Source organism: Schistocerca nitens, chromosome 8, assembly GCF_023898315.1.
Source record: "Schistocerca nitens isolate TAMUIC-IGC-003100 chromosome 8, iqSchNite1.1, whole genome shotgun sequence".
Taxonomy (NCBI): domain Eukaryota; kingdom Metazoa; phylum Arthropoda; class Insecta; order Orthoptera; family Acrididae; genus Schistocerca; species Schistocerca nitens.
Window position 1 is genome coordinate 542280249 of NC_064621.1, and position 11134 is coordinate 542291382.

At 42.3% G+C, this 11134-nt stretch overlaps 1 protein-coding gene across 1 annotated transcript in view; it reads left to right on the plus strand.

Moving 5' to 3' along the window:
• The window catches only part of LOC126199663 (testis-specific H1 histone-like), a 172833-nt gene that overhangs the window by 98503 nt on the left and 63196 nt on the right, over positions 1-11134 (plus strand). The gene's annotated exons all lie outside the window — the stretch shown is intronic.

Sequence of the window (11134 nt, forward strand, 5' to 3'; positions counted from 1 at the left end):
CAAGAGTCTAGGTCACGTTTTTTCCCATCAGAATCTAAGCACAGAACTAAATACGTGGATATGCTACAGTGCTCTATGGGTCAGTCGCCACCTGTCTAATTTCTGTAAACTGCAAGGCTGATCGTGCTACAGCCGGAACTGCTCAATGATGGGGTCCCCAGCCGGCGTCCTCGTCGTGGTCGTGCTGTTATGCAGATCAGGTGTAATGTCGCTGCAACCACTGTGTCGCGTATACATGACACAATTCCGTGATATTATCTGGAGTTCCGGATAAGGTACACAACTACTCCCCAATCACTCCGCAGTACCGAGTACTGCGCCCTTATTCGATGGACACTGAAATGCGATTGTTTACATTTCTACGAAAATCTAGTGCGGCTTGCCGCTCCGCTGCCGGAGCTGCCCAGTTGTAAAATTTCAACAAATTTTTAACCAATGAGTGCCTCTCTCATCCAACTGTGGGTGCACGGGAAACACTGCTTACCTCACATCCATTTGGCCTTTTGCAGTCGCATCTGGGAGACGCCATTCATCAGAAAAACTTCCCAGTCACTTAATTTCCACCAGCATTTAAACTAAACGGACACATTCAGCTCTTCTGTACACAAAAAAAGAGGGGTGGATGTTTTGTTTGCATAAAAATGCCCTCCACTGTCGATCCGTCAAATATTTTGCATTTCCCGTCAAAACATTCTGAGGTTTCCCACATTTGGGATGTAGTCCTTCAATTGCACGCTGTATCATAGGGTTGGCTGTGGTGGTTTTCATCATATACAGCTTCACATACTTCGTAAAAGTATCATAAACGGCAAATACATATTTTACGCCGCCACGAGCAGTCGGTGTTGGTCCCTTGACGTCCACAGATACAAGTTGAAGTGGATAGATAGGAGTAATCAAGTGTAGTTCTGTTTTGCAGCCTTGATTGTTGTATTTTGCTTTCTGGCAAACTTCGCATGTCCTTACTATCCTTTGTACCACACGTTTGAGGTTTGGAATGTAACAGTACCTTCGTATGATGGCTACATATTTTTGGATTCCCACATGTCCCCATGCATTTTCTATGCATTGGTGGGGAATACACACGCACCATATTTCGGAATCCGTGTTGTTTCTGCGATACAGTATATTATTCTCTAGTTAATATTGCGAGTTTTCGTTACTTGGTTGCTTCTGTCTTGTTGCCTGCTTTATTTTCTCCTGCATACGATCCTCATCTCGCAATTATGCGATATTCTTACATAGTTGCAGATATTCGCGTCGGTGCTGCTGCGACGTCATGAGTAGAATTTTGACTTCAGACGCGTGCTCTATAACTTCTACAAGTTGTGACATTCCTAACGGCAGACAAGACAATGCGTCAGCAATTACATTGTCCTTTCCTTAAGTGTGCATGATGTTTAAATCATATTCCTGTAAAACTAATACCCAATGGGCTAATCTAGCATGTAACAACTTACAAGTCACTAGAAAAATTAAAGATCGATGGTCACAAAACAATTTCATCCTCTTGCCAAAAAAAATAGTAGCGGAATTTCTGTAGTGGCCAGACGACACTCAGTGCTTCCAACTGTGTAACTGTATATGATCTTTCACAACTGTTCAGCACTCTGCTAGCGAACGCTATAATCCTTATATCCGTATTCCCGTTGTTTCTTCTAATCGAAATAAAAATGATCCTAAACCATAAGAAGAAGAACCCATTGCGATACAGAAATGTTTCTTCATGTCTGGGTGTTATAGTATGTAGCGTTTATTAACGCTTATATGATATTCTCAAAGGCATGCTGGCAGTCTTCAGACCAATCCCATGGAATATTTTTTTGCAACAAGCTGACCAATGCTTCATTCTTAAGCAGCTGATTTGGCACGAATTGCCTAAAAAACATCAACCTGATAAACGATTTTAATTGTTTCTTGGTCGTGGGTCGTGGAAATTCTCTAATGGCTTGTAGTTTCTTGTCATCTGGCATTATGCCTAATGGTGAAATAATATGTTACGGAAACTTAAGTTGTTCTCTTCCAAAGTTGGATTTTTCGAGATTGGCAGTCATACATGCATCTGATAGTCTATGCAACACTCTTTCCAAAATTTCTAAGTGCTCCTCCCATGAGGGTGTGGCCACTAAAAGATCGTCCATGTATAGAGTCACTTTTTCCAATAAATTCGAGCCTAACACTTTTTCCAGAGCCGTAATAAATACCCCGGCGCTCACATTAAGTCTGAACGATAGTACCTTGAATTGGTAACTCCTGCCATTGAAGACTAAGGCAGTATACTTTCTGGATTCTTTTGTCAACAGTATTTGCCAATATCTGGATCTAAAATCAATTGAGGTCAGGTATGTAACTCCATAAAATTTTTGTAGCTGTTCTTATAGGCTCGCTGGCCTTGTACTCATAAGTATAATAATTTTATTTATGCTCCATGCATCTAAAACGAGTCTAATCTTTCCTCCTGGCTTAGCTATGGCTATGAGTGGACTACTGTAGGGTGACAGGGATGGTTCGATTGCTTCCCATTGCAACATCTTATGGATTTCTTTATTTACCACTTCTTTCTTGGTCAACAGGACAGAGTATGATGCATGACAGTAACTTTCGTGGGGGGCCACTTCTATGTTGTGTACATACCCTCTCATATTTCCCGATTTTTCTGAGAATACTTCTCGGTAATGGGTTAACAGCTGACTGATATGTTGTCGCTGGGATATTTTTAGATAATCCGGTTCTCGAACTTTGCTGTCAATAATTTTTGTCCAGCTAGGTGTCTCATCTTGAACTTTATCTGAGTAATATTCCTCTTGTCCCTTTAAGACGCTTTATATTTGTAATATCTGCAGCCCCTCACATTTAATTTGTATACTTCGGCAATATTTACCGTGTATCCTTTCTGTGCATACTAAATCCAGTAAAACCCTTCTATCTTCACTCAACATGCTAACTTTTCCCCTTGAGAGGTCAATTTTTGTCTTTCTCTCGCTAAGAAAGTCGCACCGCAGGATGAAGGCCACACGTAGTCCTTTTACCACTAGAAAAGCACACTTTATGGTTTCTTTCCCCAGGCATAATTCCACCCACACCTGGTATTGAATGTTTTGTGTCTGTGCACTAATGGCTCCAGTAACACGACAGTTTTGCACTGGGTAAGTAGGCAATATGCGGTTACGACTTAATTCTTTGAAAAAATTATAACTGAGCACATTATTTGTAACTCCTGTGTGTACATATACTTCTATCGGGATGTTATTTATTCGTGCTTTTAATATGGTTTGCACTATCTCGATTGCCTTGTTATCGCCTTTATTCGTTCCGTTAATAAATACTGTTGCATGGTGTTGTCTTCTTGGTATCTCAGCATGCTGACGTCGTTTCGGAAACTGTCCTGAGATGTGTCCCCGCTCCGTCCGTCGACCAACAATGGGGAGATTATTGCGGTCGGGTCTCGTTTGACGGTCGCGAAATATTATTGCTTCCTTCGCCCGTCATTTCAACTATCCTCATACCGCTATTACTATCCGGCCAAAGCTGTGGTATCACCTGTGTGTTTCCACCGGATTCCAGTTGTCACAGTGGTAATTATTACTGTTTACTGTAGGTGGTGGCTGCGTTGAAATGTGCATCCACTGCGCCAGATAGTTATGATTATTCCGGCTGCTATTTTGATTAGGCCATTGCCCTTCATTCGTCCTTGATTCTGATTCCCGTTATTATTGTTGTTGTTGTTGTTATATCCTGGGTGGTATCGTTCTTCGTAGCGACGTTTTTTGCTATACAGCATCTGACCACTTCCATTTCTCCTGTTACGTTCGCTATGCTGTCCTCCTTTACTATTGTTGTTGTTCCCGAAGTTGGGCTTAGAATTCCGGCTTTCATGTTTCCTCGGTGAAAAGTTGCCGTTCTCTCGGTCACGATTTGTCCGGCATTCCTCTTGTGATAGGTCTATTTCATCTAATACCGATAAATATCTTTCCAGATCGTCTTTTCCGATATTAATTTATCACGAAAATGACCTGGTAAGCGAAGTTTTAAAATACGTGTCACATCCCTTGCAGATATGGGCTCATCCCAATACCTCGTTTATTAATGTACTTTTCAGAAAAATTTCCGCAGGGTACCTTGCTTTGAATTATACACCTGTGGGCTATAGACTTCCGTCCTAAGGCGTTCCTGTATTGCCTTTGACCAATATCGGTCTAAGAACGCCTTTTCAAATTGTGCAACGCTCTGACAGTTATCGATAATTTCATTTGCCCACAGGGCAGCGTCACCCTGGATATGCGATATTATAAACTGGATCTTTTGTCGATCGTTCCACGCACTGGGTAAAATATTGCGAAATCCCTTTATAAATATTACAGGGTGCACAGATTTCTTTTCTGCGTTGTAAACTTGATACTGACGGTGTTTTATTAGACTCTCGTCAACAGTGGTGGTTACTATAGAAGTTGCCCCCAAATGAGTATGCATTCGCATGCTCCTCTGTACATTTATATCTAAACTGTCAGAATTCAATACGGGCTGATACGACCCATATGCGCTTTTTGGGTTCCCCTAAGTAATTCGGCCCGATGTATTTCCATTATCATATTTTTGCATCTGTAAGTGCGCACATTGTAGTTTGGATATACTGAAGTGAACTGTTAATGCCTCAATGGCATTGGAGATTTTTAGCTCGCTTCAGTGTTTTCGCCTGCGAGTTGACGCACTTCGGTTGCGCTCTATTTAAAAATAGCTACGCCGTTGGTTATTTGCTGCATAGCAGCCTTTAATTTCTTCTCTATTTGTTCCGATATGACTGTCCTTCTCAGTTAGCCAATCTTGGAATTCCTGTTCTACTTTTTTAGCTTGTTCGGCTAAATGTTTTTCTATAATTACTTTTTGCACTACTTCAAGGTTTTCCATACGGTTTGTAAGTTGTTCGACCTCGTCTTTTATAACGGTATGTGGCGTTTGCAACATTTGCACCTCTTGTGCCATGTTGCTGACTATGTTCGGCAATTCCTTTCATTTATCTCCCACTGTACTTTTTCGAACTGTTCATTTATGCGCTCTATTAACGCTTTGACTCGCTGAATAAATGCTTTGTCTCTTTCTTCGACTTGCTCCCTTATTCGTTTAACTAGCTGGTTATTTCTTTCCTCCATGATTCTATCTCTTTCTTTCGTTTCTTCTTCCCGTAACCTGTCCCTTTCTTCTAACTTCCTGAGAAATTCCGCGAACGGGTTGGGTAGCGGCGAACATACAGGCGTCGTCGTTAATCTATTCATTGTGATACTGCTACTTGCTGTAGTAGCGGCTGTCTGTTCAGGTACTTCCATGTACTGACTAGATCTTGGTGATTCCCCTGAAAATAGCTTATCACCGTTATCATTCTTATGGTTACTAGTAACGTCTACCATCTCCTTATCACGATCAATATCGCTTAATAACGGAATATTATCCTGCATATTTGTATCCTGATTCTGTTGTGGCTCCATAACTCGGCCAACTTTACCCATATTAATAAGAAATTCACACATATTGCTTCACACGCTTTAACAGTACACACTTTGACTGGCTACTGCTTTACAATATACCTACTCACTACAAATACTGGTTCTGATCTACAGTAGCAGACTATACTTTCTAAAAAATGGTTGATACCTCTAAACTCACATTGTTATCACTTGCTTAACGATTGTTTTCACAAATATAAACTAGCTCCTACTCCACTACGCACCATGTACCATCTACTGTCCTGTACTCTGATGATATCAAGCCTATGCAGCAAGAATTGATGCCTAGTGGTCGGTACCTTTTTCTTTTCTGCTGGTGTATGTTTCTCTATCCTCTCAGGTCTATCAAGGTTCTTCTATGGTACACACGTTCGTAACGGTTATACATGAAATAAAAATTTGTATTGTATTAGTATACATGCACAATTAAGTAATATATATATGTACCCATGACTACTATTTTTTTTCTCACGCCCCAACGTTACTGGGCGGCATTTATATTGGTTCCTTACTTTAAACTACGTAAGATGAAACTTTAACATTAATTATTTTCATCACGTAGGTGGGGCCAATATAAGCTGAATACTTTGTAGGAGGGCAAATAAATGCTTCATTTTATTTTAGATGAGCGCCAGGCTCCCTACAAGTTAATAATTTCACGAAATGAGGCCAGAGTTCACTGGTCTGCTTCAACTAATATCGCTGAAAATATCTGAACTCTTGTAAATGCGAATTACTGAAATCCTCAAACTCACAGTAAATAATGATTTAAAATCATTTAGTAGCCACTGATGTGAATGAAATCTGCAAAATAACCTAATATTTGAAACTGCCGCGAAATGGCGGCCAATGGTTGTCTGTCAGCGATAACGGCTTTTGGACGTCGTAGCAGCTGAAAAATACTGATTAATCTTTCTCTGCAAGTGAAACACTGAGATGAGGTTCTTATATTATCTTTAAATAGTAACATGAGCTAGTTTTTTTATACATATAATTTATGCAATATTTTACATACACATCTTAACATCGCCTTGGAGAGAAAACAATACGAACATCTGAAAGCGTTAAGCGCTACCCACAATCTCTAACGACCAAAAGAAGCAGAAGAAGATACGTTCTGTCCATCGTATATATAATTACACAAACATACCAATATTTGATTTCGATATATTTTTCACTATGGTATTATTCATCAGCAATAGTCCTTTTCGCATCACAGTATTCGCGTTACAGCTTTTCATAAATATTATTAATATAGTTCTTCACAAATGCGCTTCAAGTCTTGTCTATTTTATGTTATTCACTATTTTTATATTCATTGCACACGCACTGTCCGTAAAAATCGCCTAAGGGACACTACAGCAGTCGCGTCTTTGAGACGTGGTTCATCAGAAAAACTTTCCAGGCGCTTCTTTGCCACCAGCGTCTAAACTAAACGGACACATCAGCTCCTCTGTACGCCACAAAAACAAAAACAAAAATTCCTTGATGGTAACGGCGCCCGTGACGCTATTGTAAGCCCAGGTGACATGGCCGAGGTGGAAACAGCGTCTCCCAGCATTATTCACTTTGGGGAGAAATTGCGCTTTCCTCGCAGTGTTCGGCAGGAAACGCGACCTACCCGTCGAGCCGCATCAAAGCGCTGCCGCTGGAGGCCGCTGTGGTGGGTCCAGCACCTCCTGAGGTTGTCACATTCGACCTCTGACTGGTTTCATGCCACTAGCTCCCTGAGTAAAATCCCACACAAAACTCTGTCGACGAAATTATTCGTATTTAACGCACTGCAGTAGGTTCTTATTGTGCACCATTTGCCAACTCTCTTAGCATAGCGCGAGGAGCCGTAAATTTGTTCACATCAGTGCTGCTGCTTGTCACTACACAGAGTTCGCGAAAAAACTTGCCCCCCTTCTAACATCCGTGTACCCCAAGTCTCTAGAGGAACGGAAGGTTCAAAATGATTGGAAAAGAGCACAAGTAGTTCCAGTTTTCAAGAAGGGTCGTCGAGCAGATGCGCAAAACTATAGGTATATATATCTGACGTCGATCTGTTGTAGAATTTTAGAAGACGTTTTTTGCCAGAGTATCATGTCATTTCTGGAAACGCAGAATCTACTCTGTAGGAATCAACATGGAATACGGAAACAGCGATCGTGTGAGACCCAACTCGCTTTATTTGTTCATGAGACCCAGAAAATATTAGATACAGGCTCCCAGGTAGATGCAATTTTCCTTGATTTCCGGAAGACGTTCGATGCAGTTCCGCACTGTCGCCTGATACAGTAAGAGCCTACGGAATATCAGACCAGCTGTGTGGCTGGATTGAAGAGTTTTTAGCATACAGAACACAGCATGTTGTTCTCAATGGAGAGACGTCTAGAGACGTTAAAGTAACCTTTGGCGTGCCACATGGGAGTGTTACGGGACCATCGCTTTTCACAATATATACAAATGACCTAGTAGATAGTGTCGGAAGTTCCATGCGACTTTTCGCGGATGATGCTGTAGTATACAGAGAAGTTGCAGCATTAGAAAATTGCAGCGAAATGCAGGAAGATGTGCAGCGGATAGGCACATGGTGGAGGGAGTGGCAACTGACCCTTAACATAGACAAATGTAACGTATTGCGAATACATAGAAAGAAGGATCCTTCATTGTATGATTATATGATAGCGGAACAAACACTGGTATCAGTTACTTCTGTAAAATATCTGGGAGCATGCGCGCGGAATGATTGGAAGTGGAACGATCATATAAAGTTAATTGTTGGTAAGGCGGGTGTCAGATTGATATTCATTGGGAGAGTCCTTAGAAAATGTAGTCCATCAAAAAAGGAGGTGGCTTACACAACACTCGTTCGACCTATACTTGAGTATTGCTCATCAGTGTGGGATCCGTACCAGATCGGGTTGACGGAGGAGATAGAGAAGATCCAAAGAAGAGCGGCGTGTTTCGTCACGGGGTTATTTGGTAAGCGTGATAGCGTTACGGAGATGTTTAGCAAACTCAAGTGCAGACTCTACAAGAGAGGCGCTCTGCATAGCGGTGTAGCTTGCTGTCCAGGTTTCGAGAGGGTGCTTTTCTGGATGAGGTATCGAATATATTGCTTCCCCCTACTTGTACCTCCCGAAGAGATCACGAATGTAAAATTAGAGAGATTCGAGCGCGCACGGAGGCTTTCCCTCAGTCGTTCTTCCCACGAGCCATACTAGACTGGAACAGGAAAGGGAGGTAATGACAGTGACACGTAAAGTGCCCTGCGCCACGCACCGTTGAGTGGCTTGCGGAGTATAAATGAAGCGGTAGATGTACTGCCCTAATTACTTATTAAAAAAGGCAGAGTGGCGATTTATGTGGGCCTTGCACTCCCAGTGCGCGGCGCCTTTTCGGTTGCTACCTTGCACAACACAAAGCAAGGTATTGAAGATAACGTTCAGAAGCAGCTGTAATAGGACTGTGCGGCTAACGACTGTAGAACAGGGTCGATTACAGAGGGTAAAATTTTACGTGTACACAATGTGCTGTTGGTCTGTAATCAGAGGCTTGGACTGTCTCGCCACTACTCGGTAGGCCTCGGCTTTGTTCGGTCTGCTCCACAGAGCATCACATTTCGTCTTGCACTGCCGTGTGACACTTTCTTCCAGCATTTGTTGAGGCGTATTTTGGTCGGTGCAACTTTCTTCAGTTTGGCAGAATTGTGGTGTCAGCGCTGTTTGTCCTCCGCTGTTGGTTCCTGGTGTAAAGGAAGCCCACGGTTCCAATTACTGGGTGCACAAAAAGAGGCAGTCTAGCGATCTGTCATAACAGTCCTTTAAAAATGAATGGGAGCCACAGAAAAAGGCGAGAACTGCCAATATCTCTTATGTAGTCGCATAATCGACGGGCATCGCAAATCAGCTATGAAATGGCGTTGCAATACCATGCAGAAAGGTTCAGTTGATGACGAAAGAGCTAAAAATTGTAATGACCGACTGATGATTTGTACAGGATTCGTTGTAGTGCGCTTCAAGAAGCACTTTCTGTTAAATCCGCAGGCATGGAAAACGATATGGAATTGGTGGATACAAATAACAAATTTTCTGAAATAGCACTTATTATTACACCATCAGTTGCAGCAGGTTTCCATCGAAGAGTATGGAGAAGATACAGGTGATAGGCAAATAATGTGAATACCTGTACTTACTTGATAGTGGTTTATTGATAAGGGGTTGGACCCCCATTTGCCCGTAATACGGCTGCGATTCTTCTTGGAATACTGGCATATAATGATTGTATAGTCTTCAGTGGAATGTTATGCCACTGTTCGATCAGGACGTCTTCTAACTCTTGTAGTGACGAGGTAGGCGGAAATCTGGTACGGAGTCTGCGCTCCAGTACCGCCCACAAGGGTTCGATAATGTTAAAGTCCGGGGACTGTGCTGGCCAGGGAAGACGCTGCTTTTCAGCTCCATGCTCCTCATACCACAACTGTACTGTCCTGGTTGTGTGAATGAGTGCATTATCGCCCTGAAATGTGGCATCATCGTTGGGAACAACATCTGAATCATGGGGTGCACCTGATCAACTAAAATGTTCACATTATCGTTGGCTGTAACACTGCCTTTGAGAGTAATGATGGGACCAGCAGAAAACCATCATTTGGCTGCCCACACCATCACATTTCCACCTCCATGCTTAACACTTGGAATCAAGCAGTTAGGATTATAGGCTTCTTTTGGCGTTCTCCAGATGTAAACGCGGCCCGATGTTGGAAACAACGAAAACGTTAACTCGTCGGACCATATGACGTGTTTCTACTGATGAGCCGTCCAGGATTTACGCTCCTGACACCATGTTTTAGGCTCCTTTGCGTTGTTTTTCGTCACTGACGATTTTTGGTATAGGCCGAGAAGCTCGTCGATGAATATTCGCTTTATGGATTTCTCGACGGATAGGGTCGATAGATACGGGGTCTCGAAGATGGCTGTTGAGCTCTGCAATCACTTTAGGTTTGTGGTGTTTTGACACAACTCGTGTTGGCGTACGACGATCTGTCATTCAGTCAATAAGTTGGCTGTCTTGGTTACTAATGCTAGAGTTAATCGGGCCCCTGCCTTGGACCCTCTTTGGAACTCTGTCAGGTCTTTCACTGCTCGTCGATCTCGGCCTCCAAATACAAATACGAAGTGTGCACTACGCGTAAACAACCTGCACTGATGCCTAGTCCGCGCTGAAGACGCACTGTCCAGCGCAACACGTGCATTACCTACGTTGTTGACTGTCAAACATAACCAACCCATTACTACCACTGTTCACATTATTTTGCCAACACCTGTATATATCACTGCAAAGTACGTTGGTTCAAACAAAGGACATGCCTGGAACGAGTTTTCGATTGAAGACCCAATATTATCGAATTTCCGAAGGAAAAGGGAAAGCAAGAATGAACAATAGAAGACCAGGAATGGATTGCAGACTTTCCATTTTAAATATACTTTACTGTAGACTGCCTTCAATGAGACATTGCAAGGTGAGAAGCAACTTATTTCTGATTTAATGATGCATTTAAAGAGAAAATCGCATTGTGAAAGGGGTGACTTCTGACATGGAACGCCGTACATTTCCCTAAGCTCACTCGTGTTAAAGAAAATGCGAAATTT